The following is a 19,102-nucleotide window of genomic DNA, read 5'->3' as shown; positions in this document are numbered from 1 at the left end:
CATGTACTTATAAGTGCTTCTTCCTGCTGGAAGGTTGACGCCATCTCATGGCTTTAGTTAGCTCCATGGTGATGAGGCTCCAGTCTGTATCTTCTGCCTTCACCCAGCCTCACTCTCCAGTTACGTAGCTTGCATTTTGCAAGTGGGTTTCATCCTTGCCTTCCCTGAATGCCACATGCCTATCCAAGAGATCCCTCTTCCCTGAATTCCTTAGCTGACTGACCTCAAAGTCATCCCTGAGTCATCTTCTCATTATCTTCTGTAGGTAGTCAGCCTCAGAAATATCTCTTGCTTCCATGCCCACTGCTACCATGAGTTGTTGCCTCATACCTTACCCATAGCCCTGTTTTTCTAGTTCTTCCTGTTTCCAGTCACTTCCCATCTGTTCCTTTTGTCTGCCAGGAGACTAATCTAAAATCATCTATTTCATGGTTTTCCTTTCTACCGCACAACTTTCCTAAGATTCTCTTTACCTAGGTGATTTGTTTTGTGTCTTCCTTGTCATATCGTTGTACACAATAAACACTTGCTTAATGAGTGAGTGATTGAAATCCGGAAACTGTGTCGTATGAATTCACTGACGGAGGTGATGGCACCCCACTCCAGTACTCTTGCCTGGAAAATCCCATGGACGGAGGAGCCTGGTGGGCTGCAGTCCATGGGGTCGCGAAGAGTCGGACATGACTGAACGACTTCACCCTCACTTTTCACTTTCATGCATTGGAGAAGGCAATGGCAACCCACTCTAGTGTTCTTGCCTGGAGAATCCCAGGGATGGGGGAGCCTGGTGGGCTGCCGTCTATGGAGTTGCACAGAGTTGGACACAACTGAAGCGACTTAGCAGCAACAGCAGCAGCACCATGCTGAAACTTTCCTTTGGCCTGGAATGTAGAGAATTAGTGGCTGATTCATACCTCTATTTAAAGAATGGAGAACTTGAGTAGAAATATTTTCATGTTACAGTGCAGATAAACAGAAAACACAAAAACTTTTCATCTGGGCCTCAGTTTCTTTACTTTAGAATAGAGTAAGGAGGTCCAGTGGTTAAGACTCTGCACTCCCAATGCAGGGGCCCAAGTTCAATCCCTGGTCAGGGCACTAGATCCCACATGCCTCCAACTAGAGATCCTGGCAAGTGGCAACAGCGATCCTGCTTGCCACAGCTAAGACTTGGCACAGACAAATAAAAAATAATAAATAAATAGATAAAGTAAACGCCACTTGGGTTTGTTGAAAGTATTCAATAAGATGTGTTATGGTACCCAGCACAGAGCAAGAGTAGATGCAAAATCAATTCCAGTTGAATTTTAATTTTAAAGATTGATTGAGTGAATGAATTTGAATCAATATAGTGAAATATTTAGTTGTTTTCATATAAATAACAATTTATGAATTCAGATTCAAGTAAAATTTGGCACTAACAAGGACCACAGTTAGTGTGTGTCAACTGATTTAATTTTTGAAGTGACCCGATGGTATAGGTGGTATTTTTCTCCAATGTGAGTATAAGTTCAGCTCAGGCAAGCGGAAATGCCTGACTCAAGATCTGCTAGTGTCCACTGGAATCAGGATTTGTCTCTCAAATCTTAAATTTCAGTCCTTTTGCTTTTCCTGTCTACCATCCTCAAATATTTTTCTTGTTTGTTTTAAAATTTTGATTACTTTAGGGTTTGCATTGTTGAAAGGCTCTTGGCTTTCTCTCTGAATGCGTGCCTCCCACTTTCTCTTTTATTGTTTTCTACATGCATGCTCAGGCACTCAGTCATGTCCGACTCTTTGCGGTCCCGTGAACTGTAGCCTGCCAGGCTCCTCTGTCCATGGGATTCTCCAGGTAAGACTGCTGGAGTGGGTTGCCATTTCCTTCTCCAGGGGACCTTCCTGACTCAGCGTGAACCCTCGTCTGTAGATTCTTTATCACTGTGCCACCTCCTGTCTCGTTGAACGGTATCATTCTGCACACCCAGGTTCCCAGCCAGAAATGGGGGCATCCTTGATCCCTCCTACCCCTTATTTACTCTCTCATCCTATATGTCCACTCAGTCCTTTCTTGTCCTCTCTGCTGAACACATGTCCCTTGAATCTACCCACCGCTTGTCATCACCTTATACTGTGGAAGCAAGCCATCTGCCATGGTCTGATCTTTATCCTCCTTTCCCCGACTCCAGCCCTCACCATCTCCTTCTCATTGGAGGTACCGTTATTTGTCTGAAATACAGGTCTGATTGTGACACTTTCTAAGACCCTTCTGAATTGTGTCCCCCCAACCGCCACTGCCCAACACATACACACAGGATATTGAAGTCCTAATCCCCAGTGCCCGTGAATGTCTCTTTATTTAGCAATAAGCTGTTTGCAGATGATCACGTTAATATGAGGTCATTGGAGTGGGCCCTGATCCAGTATGACTGTCTCCTCATAAAAAGGGGAAATTCAGACACAGCTGGCATGTGGGTGATGCCTCTGCAAACCAAGGAAACCAAAGGCTGCCAGCAGCCAGCAGAAGCTAGGAGATGGGCATGGAACGGATGGTCCCTCCCAGCCCTCAGGAGGAACCAGCCTTGCTGCCATCTTGACACACCACCATCTGGTCTCTGCTACACTGTCCAGCCTTTCCTCTTTCTTTGTACCTTCCCCTACCCCCACCCCTAGCTGCCTTGCATTTTTTTAAATATAAATGACTTAAAAATTTTTATATATATTTCTTTTTTTTTTTTTTTTGGCTGCACCAAGATATTAGTTGCGAGATATTTAGTTGTGCCATATGAACTCTTAGTTGCTGCCTGTGGAATCTAGTTCCCCGACCAGGAATCGGATCTGGGCCCCCTGCATTGGGAGAGCAGAGTCTTAGCCACTAGACCGCCAGGGAAGTCCCTACCTTGCACTCATCACTGCGAGAACGCTCGGCTCTGTCACGTTCTAGATGTTCACCTACGATCTTCTGCACGTGCCAGCCCCTTGTGGTCAGAGTACATTTCTGCCTCTTCTTTCCATCTCATCCTTTAAAGCTCAGCTTAGCCTTCTTCACTTTATTTATTCAACAAATACTTTTGAAATGCCAGGTGTAGTGTTTAGAAGTTAACAAGACAAACCCAGTCCTTGGCCTCATGGGATTCCCAGTCTAGTAGGAGAGACCAATATCAAATGAGGCAACATCAGCAGGATGTTGAAGGCATTAAATCGATGGATTGTGGAAAGTGCCTGAGCACACATGCCAAAGTTGGACCCCAAGTTTGTAATGAGAGAGAACACGAAGGAATTCAAAGCCTACTGTAGACTCTCACAAAGCTCAGGCCTCTGAGGTGCCATGTATCTTTGAAGGCAGTGGTGCAGGAAAGAGGTGTCAGACAGGAGGGCTGGTAGAAAGCTTATATAAGGATCAGCAAGACACTCCTCACCCCATCCTGACCCCTACCTTGCTGTTAAAAAAGGGAGATTCAAAGAAAGAGCTTTGGGTTATTTTTAAAAATGATAAAAGAAATAAAATGTTCAATAGAAGTTTTGAAGAAAAGGTTAAAAAAACTTCCCTGACTGTAGAACAGAAAAGACCAAGGGGGCAGAAAATTAGAAGATCAATTCAGGAAGCTCAACACCCAAATAAAACTAATCCCAAGGAAAAAGAATATCAAAAAAGTAAGGAAAGAAAATAAGAGAGAAAGAGGGAGAGAAAAACTTCCCAGAACTGAAATACTTGAATTTCCAGATTAAGAGACCACTGAATCCCTAGCACAGTGGATGGAAATGGACCCCCTTTAAGACATATCATAAACTGTTGCAATGTCAGGCATATAGTAAAACCCTTAAATATTTCCAGAAAGAAAGAAAAAGTGATATACAAGGGTCATGTCCTGGTGGGTATGGTCCTAAACCAGGACCATAGGTTGGCAGACCTCTCAACAGCCAGCACTGGAACAGTTTCTTCATAATTTTTAAAGAAAATGATTGTGTGGACTTCAAGAACAAAGGTAGACTGCGTATGTTTTCAGCTGTAAAACATCTCAAGAAGCTTCTGTCTTCCTTGGGAGTCTAACTAAAGGATGTGCTAATGAAGACAGACAAGGAAGTAGACCAAGAAAGTGGAAGGTCTGTGGTCCAGAAGCAGAAGATCCAACCTACAGGAAGAAGGGGATTCCCAGGATGATGGTGCATGGAACTTTCTAGATGGCAGCTGGACAGCAGGACCAGACAGCAAAACAGAAGACTCTCGGAAGGACCTCTCCAAGAGGAACAAAAAGAGGACTGGATCCATCTTTTGGTTTTTCATATTGTGTTTTAGCTCTGTTGGAGAGAGTTTGGTACAGAATTAATCATACAGAAGCCAAACAGATGGAAAAGAAAAGATACAGGAAAGAAGTGTAAACGTTTTGCTCTATGGAACTCAGCTGTGAATATTTACATAGGCGTTGTGAAAACCAGGTTGGTTTGAAGGTGTCATAGCCTTTAAGATCTTGTTGTAGAGAATGGTGGGAGGGCTGATGCGTACATGCAGTGTGAGGGTTAAATCTTCACCTCCCAAGTGAGAAGTTAAAAAAATATATCGAACCTGAACAAGCAAGGCATAGTATAAGCAAAGCATCAAGAAATATGACGTGGCAGAGAGATAGCCAAACTGTTGAAAATAATTGTTTCGATGGAATGGGAGTCAGAGGTAGAGAAGAAGTGTGTCAGGAGACCAGTGTTTCATTATAAACCAGGAGGTAATATTTGACTTCTAAAACTATGCACATGTATTATTTTATTAAAAAACTGAACCTTATATCCACATAAAAGACATGTACATAAATGTCCATTGCAATATTATTCATAATATCTAACATGTGGAAGAAATTCAAATGTCTATCCGTTAATGAATGAATAAATAAAATGTGATATCTCCTTATGGGCTTCCCTGGTAGCTCAGGTGGTAAAGAATCCACCTGCAATGCAGGAGACCCAGGTTCAATCCCTGGGTCGGGAAGATCCCCCAGGAGAAGGGATGGCTACCCACTACAGTATTCTTGCATGGAGAATTCCATGGACAGAGGAGCCTGGTGGGCTACATACAGCCCATGGGGTTTCGAGGAGTCAGACACGACTGAACACTGGCACAACATATCCATACAGAGGGTATTATTCTCCTGTAGGAAGGAATGAAGTACCCATGCAAATATGGATGAACCTTAAAAGGATTCTGCTAGGTAAAAGAAGCAAGTCACTAAAGACCACATGTATGATTCCATTCATATGTCCAGAACAGAGAAATCTATTGGTGCGCATAATACAATAATAGCTGGCAGTTTGGGAGGTGGGGTTGACTGGGGAGTAACTGCTGATGGTACAAGGTGTCTTTTGGGGGTGATGAAAATGTTCTGGAAGCATATAGTGTGATGTTGCCCAACTCTATCAGTATAGTAAAAATCCCTGACTTTCACTTTTAAAAGATGAGTCTTCTGGTATGTGAATCATATCTCGAAAGAGCCATTATTAAAAAAGAAGAATTGGGTTGCATCAGGATAGAGCTGGAAAATAATATTTTTACTAAATAATTTATTGCATCTTTTGCATTTTGAGCCACATGAAGATCTTATTAATCAAGAAAGTAATTTTTAAATTTAAATGAGTAGTATTTAAAATGTGATGAAAGAGAGTATCCTAATCAACACTCATGTATTCAACACTTACTTTTGCCAAGTCTCAACATTTTACTGTGGACGTAGTGGGATTCTTCTGCCTGCCTTCCCACCGTCTCCCTAACTTGCCAGAGGTACCTATGTTCTTGAACTGGTATCTATCATTACTTAGATGTATTTTTATTATGAACACCCACATATACAGAGACACCCAAAAACTACACTATAATAGTTCTTTAAAATGTATAGAAATATATTGGTATTATTCTGCAATTTTGCTTTCCACCACCTTTATATTTTTAAGATTTTCTCTTGCTTTGGCAATCTAGTTCTACTTTACTCATTTTCCCTGCTAGACACTATATTGAACCTCAATTTATTCACTCTCCTGTTGCTTTCATATTTTTGCTGTCACGCAAAAGTGCAGTAAACATTCATTCACTACTTCATCTCATTTCATAACTGAGCCAGTCAAGACCTGCCTGTAATTAAGCTTTTAACGTAAGCTTAATTACAATAAAGGACAGAAATGGTATGGACCTAAAGGAAGCAGAAAATATTAAGAAGAGGTCACAGGAATACACAGAAGAACTGTACAAAAATGATCTTCACCACCCAGATAATCACGAAGGTGTGTTCACTCACACTCACCTAGAGCCGGACATTCTGGAATGTGAAGTCAGGTGGGCCTTAGGAAGCATCACTACGAACAAAGCTAGTGGAGGTGATGGAATTCCTGTTGACCTATTTCAAATCCTAAAAGATGATGCTGTGAAAATGATGCACTCAATATGTCAGCAAATTTGGAAAACTCAGCAGTGGCCACAGGACTAGAAAAGTTCAGTTTTCATTCCAATCCCAAAGAAAGGCAATGCCAAAGAAGGCTCAAACTACCACACAATTGCGCTCATCTCACTCGCTAGTAAAGTAATGCTCAAAGTTCTCCAAGCCAGGCTTCAGCAATACGTGAACCTGAACTTCCAGATGTTCAAGCTGGTTTTAGAAAAGGCAGAGGAACCAGAGACCAAATTGCCAACATCTGCTGGATCATGGAAAAAGCAAGAGAGTTCCAGAAAACCATCTATTTCTGCTTTATTGAGTATGCCAAAGCCTTTGACTGTGTGGATCACAATAAACTGTGGAAAATTCTGAAAGAGATGGGAATCCCAGACTACCTGACCTGCCTCTTGAGAAACCTGTATGCAGGTCAGGAAGCAACATTTAGAACTGGACATGGAACAACAGACTGGTTCCAAATAGGAAAATGAGTACGTCAAGGCTGTATATTGTCACCCTGCTTATTTAACTTCTATGCAGAGTACATCATGAGAAACACTGGGCTGGAAGAAACACAAGCTGGAATCGATTGCCAGGAGAAATATCAATAACCTCAGATATGCAGATGACACCACCCTTATGGCAGAAAGTGAAGAAGAACTAAAGAGCCTCTTGATGAAAGTAAAAAAGTTGGCTTAAAGCTCAACATTCAGAAAACTAAGATCATGGCATCTGGTCCCATCACTTCATGGCAAATAGATGGGGAAACAGTGGAAACAGTGGCTGACTTTATTTTTCTGGGCTCCAAAATCACTGCAGATGGTGATTGCAGCCATGAAATTAAAAGATGCTTGCTCCTTGGAAGGAAAGTTATGACCCATCTAGACAGCATATTCAAAAGCAGAGACATTACTTTGCCAACAAAGGTCCATCTAGTCAAGGCTATGGTTTTCGAGTGGTCATGTATGGATGTGAGAGTTGGACTGTGAAGAAAGCTGAGTGCCAAAGAATTGATGCTTTTGAACTGTGGTGCTGGAGAAGACTCTTGAGAGTCCCTTGGACTGCAAGGAGATCCAACAAGTCCATCCTAAAGGAGATCAGTCCCAAGTGTTCATTGGAGGGACTGATGTTGAAGCTGAAACTCCAATATTTTGGCCACCTCATGTGGAGAGCTGACTCATTTGTAAAGACCGTGATGCTGGGAAAGATTGAGGGCAGGAGGAGAAGGGCACAATGGAGGACGAGATGGTTGGACGGCATCACTGACACAATGGACATGGGTTTGAGTGAACTCTGGGAGTTGGTGATGGACAGGGAGGCATGGCGTGCTGTGGTTCATCAGCTCGCAAAGAGTCGGACACGACTGAGTGACTGAACTGAACTAACTGCATGCACGCTGAATCTCTTCTTCGCTTTAGTCATGTCCAAGTCTCTAACCCTCTGGAATGTAGCCCTCCAGGCTCCTCTGTCCATGGCATTCTCCAGGCAAGAATACTGGAGTGGGTTGCCATTCCTGTCTCCAGGGGATCTTCCTGACCCAGGGATCAAACCCGTGTCTCCTGCATTGACAGGTATGTTCTTTTCTGCTAGTGCCACTGAGCTTATATTTGGAAGGAGACAATACGCTTAATTTAAAAAGCTGTATTTTAGAAGGTATTAAATCTGTAGAAGCTATAGAGCAGAATGAGGGTGATTGAAAATGACAAGAGTAGGACTACAATTTTAAACGGTTGGGGAAGAAATCCAAGTCATCTCTTTTTAAAAATAGTTATTAATTTAAATGTTTACTTGGCTACATCAGATCTTAGTTGCCTCAGGTGGTGGGATCTTCATTGCCGCCTGCAGGATCTTTAGTTGCAACATGTGGGTTCTAGTTTCCAGACCAGGGATTGAACTCAGGCGCCCTGCATTGGGAGTGTGCAGTCTTAGACACTGGACTTACAGGAAAGTTCCCATTTCAGGAAGTGATCCATTTCTGTGTTAAGGGTGCCTAGTAAACAACTTCCAAATCTCAATTGTTTACATCAAGGAACCTAGGTTCCTGCGTCAACTGGGACGACTCTGCTTTGGAACACAGGTCACCTGGAATTGCCCTGGGCTGTGCACTGGGTTCAGGTTCACTTCAAGCATCTCCTCCTTCCTGTTGAACAAAGATGTGATTTTCTCAGAGCTTCCCTGGTGGCTCAGTGGTGAAGAATACCCGCAATGCAGGAGACGTGGGGTTCGAATCCTGGATCAGGAAGATCCCCTGGAGGAGGGCGTGGCAACCCACTCCAGTATTCTTGCCTGGAGAATCCCATGGATAGAGGGGCCTGGTGGGCTGCAGTCCACGGGGATGCAAAAAGTCGGACACGACTGAAATGACTGAGCATGCCTGCATGCTCGTGGTTTTCTCATGGTCAGTGGACTCCGAAGCACAGGAGACCAAGTCGAATCATGGAAGCATATTCAAGACCTCTGTTTGTGTTTTTTCTGCTAAGAATCAAAAGCTCAAACAAGTTGCATGAAACAAGCTCAGGTAGGAGGAGAGCATGCTGTACCAGCCTGGGTGGGAGGTCCTGCGTCATCTCAGAGCAAAGATGTCAGTGTAGAATTCTACAGTGGAGAGGTACTGTAGATTTGGAAACTGTAATTTTAAAAAATTGAAGGAAAATGAAAAATAATACCTAATTCATAGGATTTTTGTGAGAAATAAATAAAAATAATGTATGTGAACTATCTAGTCCAGAAAGTAAAAGTGTTAGTCATTGAGTCATCTCCGACTCTTTGCATCCCTCACCAGGCTCCCCTGTCCGTGGAATTACCCAGGCAAGAATAGTGGAGTGGGTAGCCATTCCCTTCTCCAGGGGATCTTCCTGACCTAGGGAATGAACCCAGGTCTCCCACTTTGCAGGCAGATTTTTTTTTTTTTACTATCTGAGCCACTAGGGCATCCCAGTCCAGAGCCTGGTCTAAATAGTGAAAGACTACACTTACATAGCATAACACTCACATAGTATTTCCTATGTGCCGCACGCTCTTCCAAGTTCTCTGAATCAGTTGACGTCACCCTCACAGCAACGTACCAAACAGACACTGTTCTTATCCCCACCTTCTAGATGAAAAGCAGTAAATAATTTGCCCAAGGTCACACAACGAATACAGCAGTGCACGCTCAGTTGCTAAGTCATGTGCGGCTCTTTGTGACCCCAAGAGCTATAGCCAGCCAGGTTCCTCTCTCTGTCCATGGGATTTTTCAAGACAAGAATACTGGAGTGGATTGCCATTTCCTTCTCCAATGCAGCAGTAGAGCTGAGGTTTGACAACCAGAGAAGTGGCCCAGCACCTTTACTCCTAGTCTTCATTCTGCATGCCTCCCAGACCCTGAGTCTGGTGAGTGCTGTGTATTCACACGGGCACCCAGCTCTTCTTCCGTCGTGGTTCTGAGTACCCCTGCGACGTCACGGGTCTGCATCCTTGACTACAGTGGACATTCTGCAAAAACAGAGATTGTGTTCATCTTAATTACTCTTATGCCCTGCGCATCAACTATCAGGGGCAGGGGAGGGGCAGTAGGGTGAGGTAGAGGTGTTGTCCCCTTTGATCAATTCCCACAGTGTGTGAAGGGCAAATGGAGAAATCATAAGCAGTTAAAGATGCTTGAAAAACACGACATAATTGATGGAGCAATGTATCTAAACAGAAGATACAAGATTAAGATGCAGACCTATTGACCTTGAAAAGAGAGATGACACCTCCCCCTCTAAGCATGAAAGAGAAGGAGAAGGTGGGTCTTGTGAGAGTTGAGGAGGCTGGAGAAAGTTCACACCTAATAACTTGGGTATCATCTCAGTCAACAGAGGCAGGAATCTTGGGGCAGGAAAGGATGCAGGAGGGTGGAATGAGAGATTGAGGCAAGAGATGAGAATCTCTTTGGTCTAATTTTGGGGTTCTGTGATGATCTCTTTGATACTATGATGAAGCCAGAAAAAAAGCCCATATATACAAAATCATGCATAAAATCCTTGGAGTCTGTGAGCCCCAGTTTGAGGATGCCTGCTGTCAGGCAGGAATGAAATTGAACAAAAGTATGTCTAAGAAGTAATTCGAAGGCAAGCAGCTTGAATTTATAGCATTTCAACTCTGTTTCTGGGACTTTCTACAGCAATGGTTCAGTGGCTGGAGCAGAGCAGCTGATGTTTTAGGGACTGAGGCTGTGAGCATACGGGGGTGGGATACAGGAGGGAGGGCCGCAGGAGTAGAGGGAAGGCAAAGCACAGGCCAGGGGAGTGGCGGAGGCGGCAGGACAGGCGTGCGGATGGTGGGGTAGGAGGTGGGAGGGGTCCTCTCTGAGCACAGGCCATCAGCAGGGCATGATTTATAGAAAGTGAAAATGAAAGTCGCTCAGCATCGGTGGGGCATGATCTATAGAAAGTGAAAGTCACTCAGTCGTGTCAGCTGTTTTCGACCCCATAGACTATACAGTCCATTGAATTCTCCAGGCCAAAATACCAGAATGGGTAGCCTTTCCCTTCTCCAGGGGATTTTCCCAACCCAGGGATCGAACCTACGTCTCCCGCATTACAGGTGGATTCTTTACCAGATAAGCCACAAGGGAAGCCCAGAATACTGGAGTGGGTTGCCTATTCCTTCTCCAGGGGATCTTCCTGACCCAGGAATGGAACCAGGGTCTCCTGCATTGCAGGCGGATTCTTTACCAACTGAGCTATCAGGGAAGCCCCTAAGAAGAATAAAACCCAGATGGGACTGTTCATTAGCATGCTGCACAAGCAATTCTAAACACTGACAGAGATAAAATACTCCTCTAAAACAGCTTTGGTCTAACACCTAAACAGTTGCCTGTCTCCACTGGGTAGCCTGGTGCTGCTGGGAGGCAGATGGCGAGATTGCGACTGAAGGAGTGGCCAGGATGTGGGTGAGGCGGTGGTGGTTGGCTGAGGTGGGGCCAGGGCTGAGCCAGTGCTCGCGTGGAGGGTTCCTGCAGGTGGGTGGTTGCAGGCAGCACAATTCAGTGGCTTTCATCTCCTAGAATGTAGACATCGCCTGGAATCTGGTGTGTGTCTGTGTGTGTGTGTGTGTGTGTGTGTGTGTGTGTGTGTGTGTTTGACCTGAATTGCTGCTAGGCATAACCACACATTTTGCCCTCTTCCAACATCATCTCTGCTGACATCTGGCTCTGCCTCAGTGTTCCACTGCCTTTTCGCCTCTTTCATCGATGGCATTTACTGACTTACATGTTTTTCTCCTCTAGACTGTGTGCTCCTTGAGAGCTGCAGTCGTGTCTTACTCATTTCTGGATCACCAGTGCTGCCAGACAGCACTCACGCACCCACTGCAGCCCCGCCCCCGCGTATGTTGCTCTTCCTTTAGATCCCTGGGAGTTCTGATGATCAGGCTCCAGAAGACACAGGAGAGCAGAGGGCTGCTCTCCTCCCTGGTAAACGGGATGAGTCGCTGTTCTTCTTTATGAAACGTTACTATCACCCCTCCATTCCATCCTGAAACCACAAGGGGTGCAGACTGGGGAGGTCCACAGTGATCTCACGTATTTTCATCCTTCGGGATCGCCACATTATCTGTGCTGCTGCACGGATGACCGATGACTGACCCACCACAGTGGAAACCACCAGCATTTGGCTGCTTTGTAGGGCGATCAGTCCTGTCACAGTGATACATGGATGTGTCTCTGGGGTCCTGAACGAATTTAGGTGCCTCTTGAACCCCCAGCCCCTGCACTGTATTACTTGGAAGTAAGGATGCAATGGAGAAAATGAGGTCCAGTTCACCCCCTCAGTCTTCCCTGGGGAGTCACAAGAGAGTTGATGGTTCTCTGTGAGGTGAACTACCCTAGAACGGGCTGAATCTCCACCATCTCTTCCTGTTCTTCTGCCTACCGTCTCCCCAGAGATGGCCCCTGTAGGGTCCTGACCAAGACATTGTCACACCCCTGGCAGATGAAGTAGATGCAGATACCAGAAGGGCTTGATCTGACATTTGAGGTCAGAAGTAAGAACTTTCGAAATCAAAGAAGCAAAAGAAGTATAAGGGCAGCACCCCCTTCCCCTGCCCTGCCCCAACCAGAGCCCTCAACAAATACAGAAACTTATTGAATGATCAAGACATCTTCAACTCACTGTCAGCCGGAGCAGAGCCTCAGATTCTCATTCCTCCATAGCAGGCTGGTCGCTGGAGCTACACAGGCTCGAGGCAGCATGGAGACAGGCTATGAGTAATGTTCTGTCATACATGACTCAGGATGCATACAACCTTCACAACCAGTGTTTAGGCTTCTTGAGCATTGAGCACTTCCCTTTGAAGATAAGAATTAGCCCTCAGGACAGGCGGTCAGGGTTTTGGCATAGAGTTGAGTTTTTCTATTCTTTTGCTAATTTTACAAAATGTGTATTCAGAAAATAAACCTGATCCGTAGGATGGATTTGTGTGCTCAGTCATGTTGGAATTTTTGTGACCCCATGGACTGTAGCCCCGCCAGGCTCCTCCGTCCATGGGATTTTCCAGGCAAGAATACTGGATCGGGTTGCCATTTCCTCCTCCAGGGGATCTTCCCCGACTCAAGGATCAAACCTGCATCTCTTCCATCATCCTGCATTGACAGGTGGATTCTTTACTGCTGAGCTACTTGGGACACCTAGAAGGAATTTAGCCAGCCCACTGAACCTGGTCACTGCTGCAGGTGCTCTTGGTAGGAAACGTCTAAATAATTGAAATCTTTAACTGGGTTAAAGAGATCCCTAGTACATAGGTGTTCTATAAATAAAAGAATGAGTAAATAATATATCTTTCTTTTTGAGCCCTTCCCCTTAAAGAGATCTTTTTGTTTTGTTTGCACCAATGAGATCATTGTTCAGGACTCTTAAGAGGGGTTTGGTTTCTCCTGGGGCGGAGCTTTCCCAAGGAAATCCCTTTTAGCTGGTTTTGGGGACACCACCACCTCTTCCTTTGGCTCTTTCATTAAAAATGAATAATTTGTTTATCTCTGCTGTCAGAAGGTAAGCATCAGAGCACTGCATTCTCAATTAGGGTCAGAGTGAAAAAGTCAAGGTAGTTATCTGAAATCAAGCAGGTTTCAGTAGCCCAGCGTCTGCAAGCCAGCTAGAGGAGAAAGAAAGGGAAGGAGAGAGAAAAATGCTTATAAAGAGGAAGTGGTAAGAGGCTTCTGAATTTCAGTGTGACCTGTCAGGTGATTTTTGCGGGGGAGGGGACATGAGAGGGGAAAAAAAAAAAAAAAAGAACATGTTAAGTAAAATGTCCTTATAAAGACAAAATCTATTTCTTTCCTGGCTGATGATTTGTTACTCTAGTCACTTCCTGCCTTGTGACCACACACCCGGGGTTAACAAAGTTGTTCTCCAGATCAGAAAGAAGGGGTTTTCTGGTTACACGCCAGCACCACTGAGAACAGTTTGGCTACCAGGTAAATTTTCTCTCTCTCTTTTTTTGCCGTTCCTGAGTGCTTACGATGTTCTGCTTGTTGGGCGGTTCTGGTTTTGTGGACTGTGGACTCTGCTTTCAGGGGACTAGAGATCCGAGCACCTGTCACCCTTGTCCCCCGTGAGCTCTGCCCCCGCCCCGGTTGAACTGCTCAGCAAAGCTGCAGCTACCCCGTGTGGTCGCCCAGCCGGGGACCCTCCCGTCCCCTCCGATCTTGCTCTGGGAGGTGACTTCTCCAGCTACCCATAGTTATCGCTCCTCCCAAAAAGCTATGTTTTTTTCCCCCCCTTTCGTTTTGTGTTGTTGCCGTTCAGTCAAGCAGTCCTGCGATCAGTCTGCGTGCGACCCCATGGACTGCAGCACGCCCGGCCTCCCTGGCCTTCACCATCTCCCAGAGCTTTGCTCACACTCATGTCCCGGTGCTTGCTCATACTTGGTATTGGGGTGTAGCCAGTTAACACTGTTGTGATAGTTTCCAGTGAACAGGGAAGGGACTCAGGCTTACATTTACATGTACCCATTCTCCCCCAAACCTCCCTCCCATTCAGGCTGCCGCATAACACGGAGCAGAATTCCCTATGCTATACCATATAACACATGATTTTTTTTTTTTTCAGTTTTAAAACCAAACCATGTTCTGACATGGAGCAGAATTCCCTATGCTATACCATATAACACATTTTTTTGTTTGTTTGTTTGTTTGAAAACCAAACCATGTTCTGATTTATTTCTGTTGCTTTATTTCAGGGAGGCTGTTTACTGTGATTTTATCTACTTTCAAATGTTCTCAGGAAAGTGGATATTGATCATTCAGATGGTCATTACTGCTCATTGGTCTGATGGGGATAGTTTAATTTTAGCTCCTGTGGTTATGTTTTTCTAAAAAGGAAAAAGCTTCTTTACGGTACTTTAGTGGATATATTAACTTCTTGAGTCCTGTGTTACCGAGTGTGACACTGGTGGTTTGAGTGATTTGGGGCGCCAACGGTTTTTAATGGGTGTGCTTAGTAGCCACATGGAACTAGAGGCTGTCTCTTCTCCATTTATTCTCTAAAAATAAAAGCAATTTGTGTTGCTTAATTGTACTGCTTTGTAGAATTGTCTGAACTACTTGATGTCCTCATAACCATACAAATGACCGTTAAGTTATGGAGGAAGGGCTTCTGTCTGCAATAGAAATTCTTATAAAGTTGCTATGGGATATTTATTCCAGAAACTTTGTTGAAACTCAGTCTTTGAAACTTGTACCATCAGCCTTGATTAATTATCATGATTCAATAATGTTAAGAACTGTTGACAGATGATAAACATAAAAGCCATTTAGATTGCAAAGGATTCATTTATCAGCATACTTATCAAAACCTGATTTTTCTTAATTATGTGCTAAGTTGCTTCAGTTGTGTCCGACTCTTTGCAACTCTGTGCACTGTAGCTCACTAGGCTCCTCTGTCCATAGCATTCTCCAGGTAAGAATGCTGAAGTGGGTTGCCATGCCTTCCTCCAGGGAATCTTCCCAACCCAGGGATCGCACCCATGTCTGCTGTGTCTCCTGCGCTGGCATGTGGGTTCTTTACTGCTAGAGCCACCTGGGAAGCCCGATTAACTATAGCAGCTTGTTTTCTAAAATTACCTCCTCAGGACAACTTAAAAACCTATCATTAAAATAAAGGTGGTTTATCCACACACATCTTGATTTTGAATTTGCATGAATTTATCATAATTGGCTTCTAGTAAATAAAATGGTTTGAAGAACATCTTTGCACAGACAAATCTGAATGGGATCAACGACTTACCTGTAAACGTGAATTTCTGAAGTTGTGAAGTGTGGTCATCAATATTGTTTGACACATCTCACTTGAATAGTTTTAAGCTAGCGAAAATGTGGAATTGACGGAGAAGGATTGAACCCCCCAAAAGAACAGATTGAAAATATACTGTGTCATGTTTTAAGTAAAAATATTGATGTGAAAAAATGAATTAGGATGCAAAATTATGCCAGTAAAATTGTCTTTACCTTGGGAGGAAATGAAAATGGAATCAAGTTTAGATTGTTAAAGCACCAATCTGATACGTTATAAAATACCGTTCCTCTTCATTCTTGTTTACCCCCAGTAAAATCAGGGAAGACTGTTCTGGATCTTGCCCTTTGAACAACACTGCTGAGGTGGGACATTTTATTAGCTGTCCCAAAGGTGTTTTCTCTTGTCACATTTTAAATTTTGTCTCCTTCATAGATTATGCCTTGAAACAATCTGTAATTTGGGAAACAATTTCAGTATTTTAACGCCATTTCTGATTCCCAGGTGGCTCAGTGGGAAAGAACCTGCCTGCCGATGCAGGAGACGTAGGTTCGATCTGTGGGTCGGGAAGAACCCCTGGAGGAGGAAATGGTAACCCCACTCCAGTGCTCTGTCCAGAATCCCACGGACAGAGGAGTCTGGTGGGCTGTGGTCCACGGGGTCACAAAAGGGTAGAACATGATTCAGCGACTGAACAACAAGCTAATTCTTTTGCTGAACCCTTTGGGGAATGGGAGACCAACAAGTAACGTTCTCATTCAAATATATCTATTTAAATTAGAGAGGACAAAGAAAGTAGTAATAACACTTGCTGTTGATAAGTACACTGTGTAGGCCACTCTTTATGCGTGACCTCATTTACTTCTCCCCGCCCACACCCAACTACCTTTAGAGATGAGGAGTGGGCTTCGTTATTGCAGGAAGTGGTCCAAGGTCCCTGGGCAGTTGGAGGCGGGGAGGGGCTGTGAGAAGCCAGGATCTCAGGCTCCATCCTGCCTCTCTGGAAGCGTCTGTGTATCCCAGGACCTCTCTTCCACACCAGCATCTTTTCCCCAGATGCAGATCGCGATAGGTTTTTAGTTCTGAAGCTGACTGAAGAGATCTTGGCATTCATGATTTGAAGAGAGAGAGAAAAAAGAAAAGAAAAAAAATTGCCGTAAACCCAGAAAGATTTTCATAAGGAAGAGATAGCACTGTGGGTTTCATATAATAATAGAATGAAGAAGGGTTCTCTTTTAATGAATGTGTAATTTTACTCAAGTGTGCCTCCACCGACCTGCCTCAACCACTTCCCCAACCTCATTTCTTTGTCACTTCCTTCTGCTCTAGCTGCTGCCCACCATCTTCTTACTCCCCTGACACTCACCCACATTCTAGGTGCGCAAGACCACAAGCCGCCAGAAAGTTCCATGCTCTTTTCACTTCTTTTCACTACAGCTGTTTTCCAAGCGCTTTCATCTTTATGTAAAAACCTCTGTTCGTTCTTTAAGGCTTATTTCAAGAAACATGTCCTTTTGCAGGTTTTTCCTACTGGTTCCTGCCCCCAACCTTCCTTGCCTCCGTTGTTTCTTCTGCGTTTGTTTGCGTAATGCTTTAAGTAGGGCAGTAATCATACTGCTTTTCAAGCCCTTCATTTGCCGACAGTCTGAGCTCCTGCTCTGTGTCTCCTGGCGGGTAGGAGGTGCTCATGATCTTTATTCAGTTTTTCTCAGTTCCTTAGAAATGCATGGAAGTCTTTTTTTACGTCTCGCTTGTTAATTTAATATTTACTGAGTTCCCGCAGTGACTGCTATGCAAGAAGATATAGCAACAGTATAGTATTTTACATTCTAACACGCTTCCTTTTTGTCAAAGCACTATTTTTCATTTTAGAGCACTAAATGGACATTGACTTCAAGGAATTGAAGAAACTGTCCGATGGCTGTAGCCAACAGGCAAAATCAATCTCATTATTTTAGTTTAAATACATCAACTGAGCTTTAAATGTTTTAGATACATTAACTTAGCTACCCATGCCAAAATTATGTACCTAGTCGTAAGCAAATGTGATGATCAAGAACACAGGAACAGTTATCATTGATTTTTCCTTATTCACTTTGCACTCTTCTCAGAAAATTCCCTTGTCAACTTCTCCATGTTATGAAAAGAGCAAAGGCCTCTCTGTATATACAGGAGAGATGGCAAATGAATATTTTTAAAAATCAAGTTTGGTAAAATAAAACTAAGAAAATTTCTCATAAGATTATGAAGAGTCTCATATTTATGAAGAGTCAAAAGTCTGAAGATTATAAAGTCTAATGACTTTATGACTAATAGGTTTTATAGCAAAATGACATTATTTATTTATTGTATTTTCACAGAAAAATCATGTCTTATCCTTCCTTGGTTTTGAATTCGGCTCCTTAAGAAAAAACCTTTTTATTTTATATTGGAGTATATAGCCAGTTAACAATGCTGTCACAGTTTCAGGTGGACAGCAAAGGGACTCAGCCCTACACATACATATATCCATTTTCCCCCAAACTCCCCTCCCACCCAGGCTGCCAAAGTGACATTCAGATTTATCTAATTGCCTTCTTAGGATTTTTTTGTTTGTTTGCTAGCTGTCCAACTCACAGATACCATCCAATGATTCTATTCCATCTACCTATTGAATCCTGAAGAATTAAAAATTAGAATGAGTCCACCAAAATATAAAACTCATCAGTGTCCGCAGTTTCCAAGAGTTTCAAGTTTCCCTGTTTTGCCAGATGGCAACGCACTTCTTAAATCAAAAGATTTCGTGTTTCTCGTTGTTCTCATTTTGAAGTTCCAAGAAGTTCCCACTTGATCAGATATTCATCATCTAGGGGCATCTCCCTCCAGTTGCTGTGAACGCTGAGTTCCCCAGATGACCATCCCCCCTTGCTTTCCTCAGTCCCCTCCTGATTCAACTTCCTTATGCGCTTCCCCTTGTTTTGTCAATTTCAGTCATTACATCACTCTTCCCAGTAATTTCATAATCACTCCGTCTTATAAGATACTACCAATAGCAGAGAGGGAGCAAAGAATTTCAGTTCATTACCCTTATAGTAACAGCTTAGCCTTCTGTAGCACTGTTTTGAATTGTTTTTCTAAGTGTTTTGACCATATTAATACATTTAGTCATCCCAGCAATCCTGTGAGGTAGGTACTGGTGTTAGCTTCATGTATGAAAGCAGGTTAATGCTTCAAATATGTGATATTACTCACTCTTCTACAGTTGAGTCAATTTTGTATTAACTGCTAAATTCCAGGGAAAACCTCCTGGAATAAACAGGCAGCAGACCATGATGGTTATCTGTGCCTAGACCCTTGAGTTGCACTCAAGTAATAATAATGTATCCCAGGTAAATGCATCTGTATTATTGTTTTTTTAAAAGACTGTTCTTTGTCAACATCATCAGTATTTACTCAGTCCCTCTTTGCTCTTGACTGTTTTGTTTTTAC

The 19,102-nt window shown here is 43.6% G+C and overlaps 1 protein-coding gene and 1 long non-coding RNA gene across 7 annotated transcripts in view; one reads left to right on the top strand and one right to left on the bottom strand.

Annotated features, from left to right (window-relative positions):
* The window catches only part of LCP1 (lymphocyte cytosolic protein 1), a 93,903-nt gene that overhangs the window by 19,942 nt on the left and 54,859 nt on the right, over nt 1–19,102 (top strand). For 2 of the 5 annotated variants that reach the window (XM_012184417.4, XM_060394318.1), the window contains exon 1: nt 13,756–13,818. The exons of the other annotated variants lie outside the window; for them this stretch is intronic. The gene's annotated coding sequence lies outside the window, so the exon portion shown is untranslated. Of the gene's footprint in view, nt 1–13,755; nt 13,819–19,102 lie in introns of those variants that run through there. 5 annotated transcript variants of the gene reach the window in all.
* LOC132657283 (uncharacterized) lies at nt 3,007–17,229 on the bottom strand. 2 transcript variants are annotated; one of them, XR_009595182.1, is made up of 4 exons: nt 17,001–17,229; nt 16,521–16,736; nt 12,518–12,693; nt 3,007–9,857 (listed from the first exon to the last, which is right to left on the bottom strand). It is a non-coding gene; the product is annotated as an uncharacterized LOC132657283 (long non-coding RNA). The 2 variants fall into 2 exon arrangements; XR_009595181.1 differs by lacking the exon at nt 17,001–17,229 and having other exon boundaries at nt 12,518–13,577; nt 16,521–16,993.

Source organism: Ovis aries, chromosome 10, assembly GCF_016772045.2.
Source record: "Ovis aries strain OAR_USU_Benz2616 breed Rambouillet chromosome 10, ARS-UI_Ramb_v3.0, whole genome shotgun sequence".
NCBI classification, from domain to species: domain Eukaryota; kingdom Metazoa; phylum Chordata; class Mammalia; order Artiodactyla; family Bovidae; genus Ovis; species Ovis aries.
The sequence above is the reverse complement of the archived record's forward strand: the minus strand, read 5'-3'. Positions and strand labels throughout refer to the sequence as shown.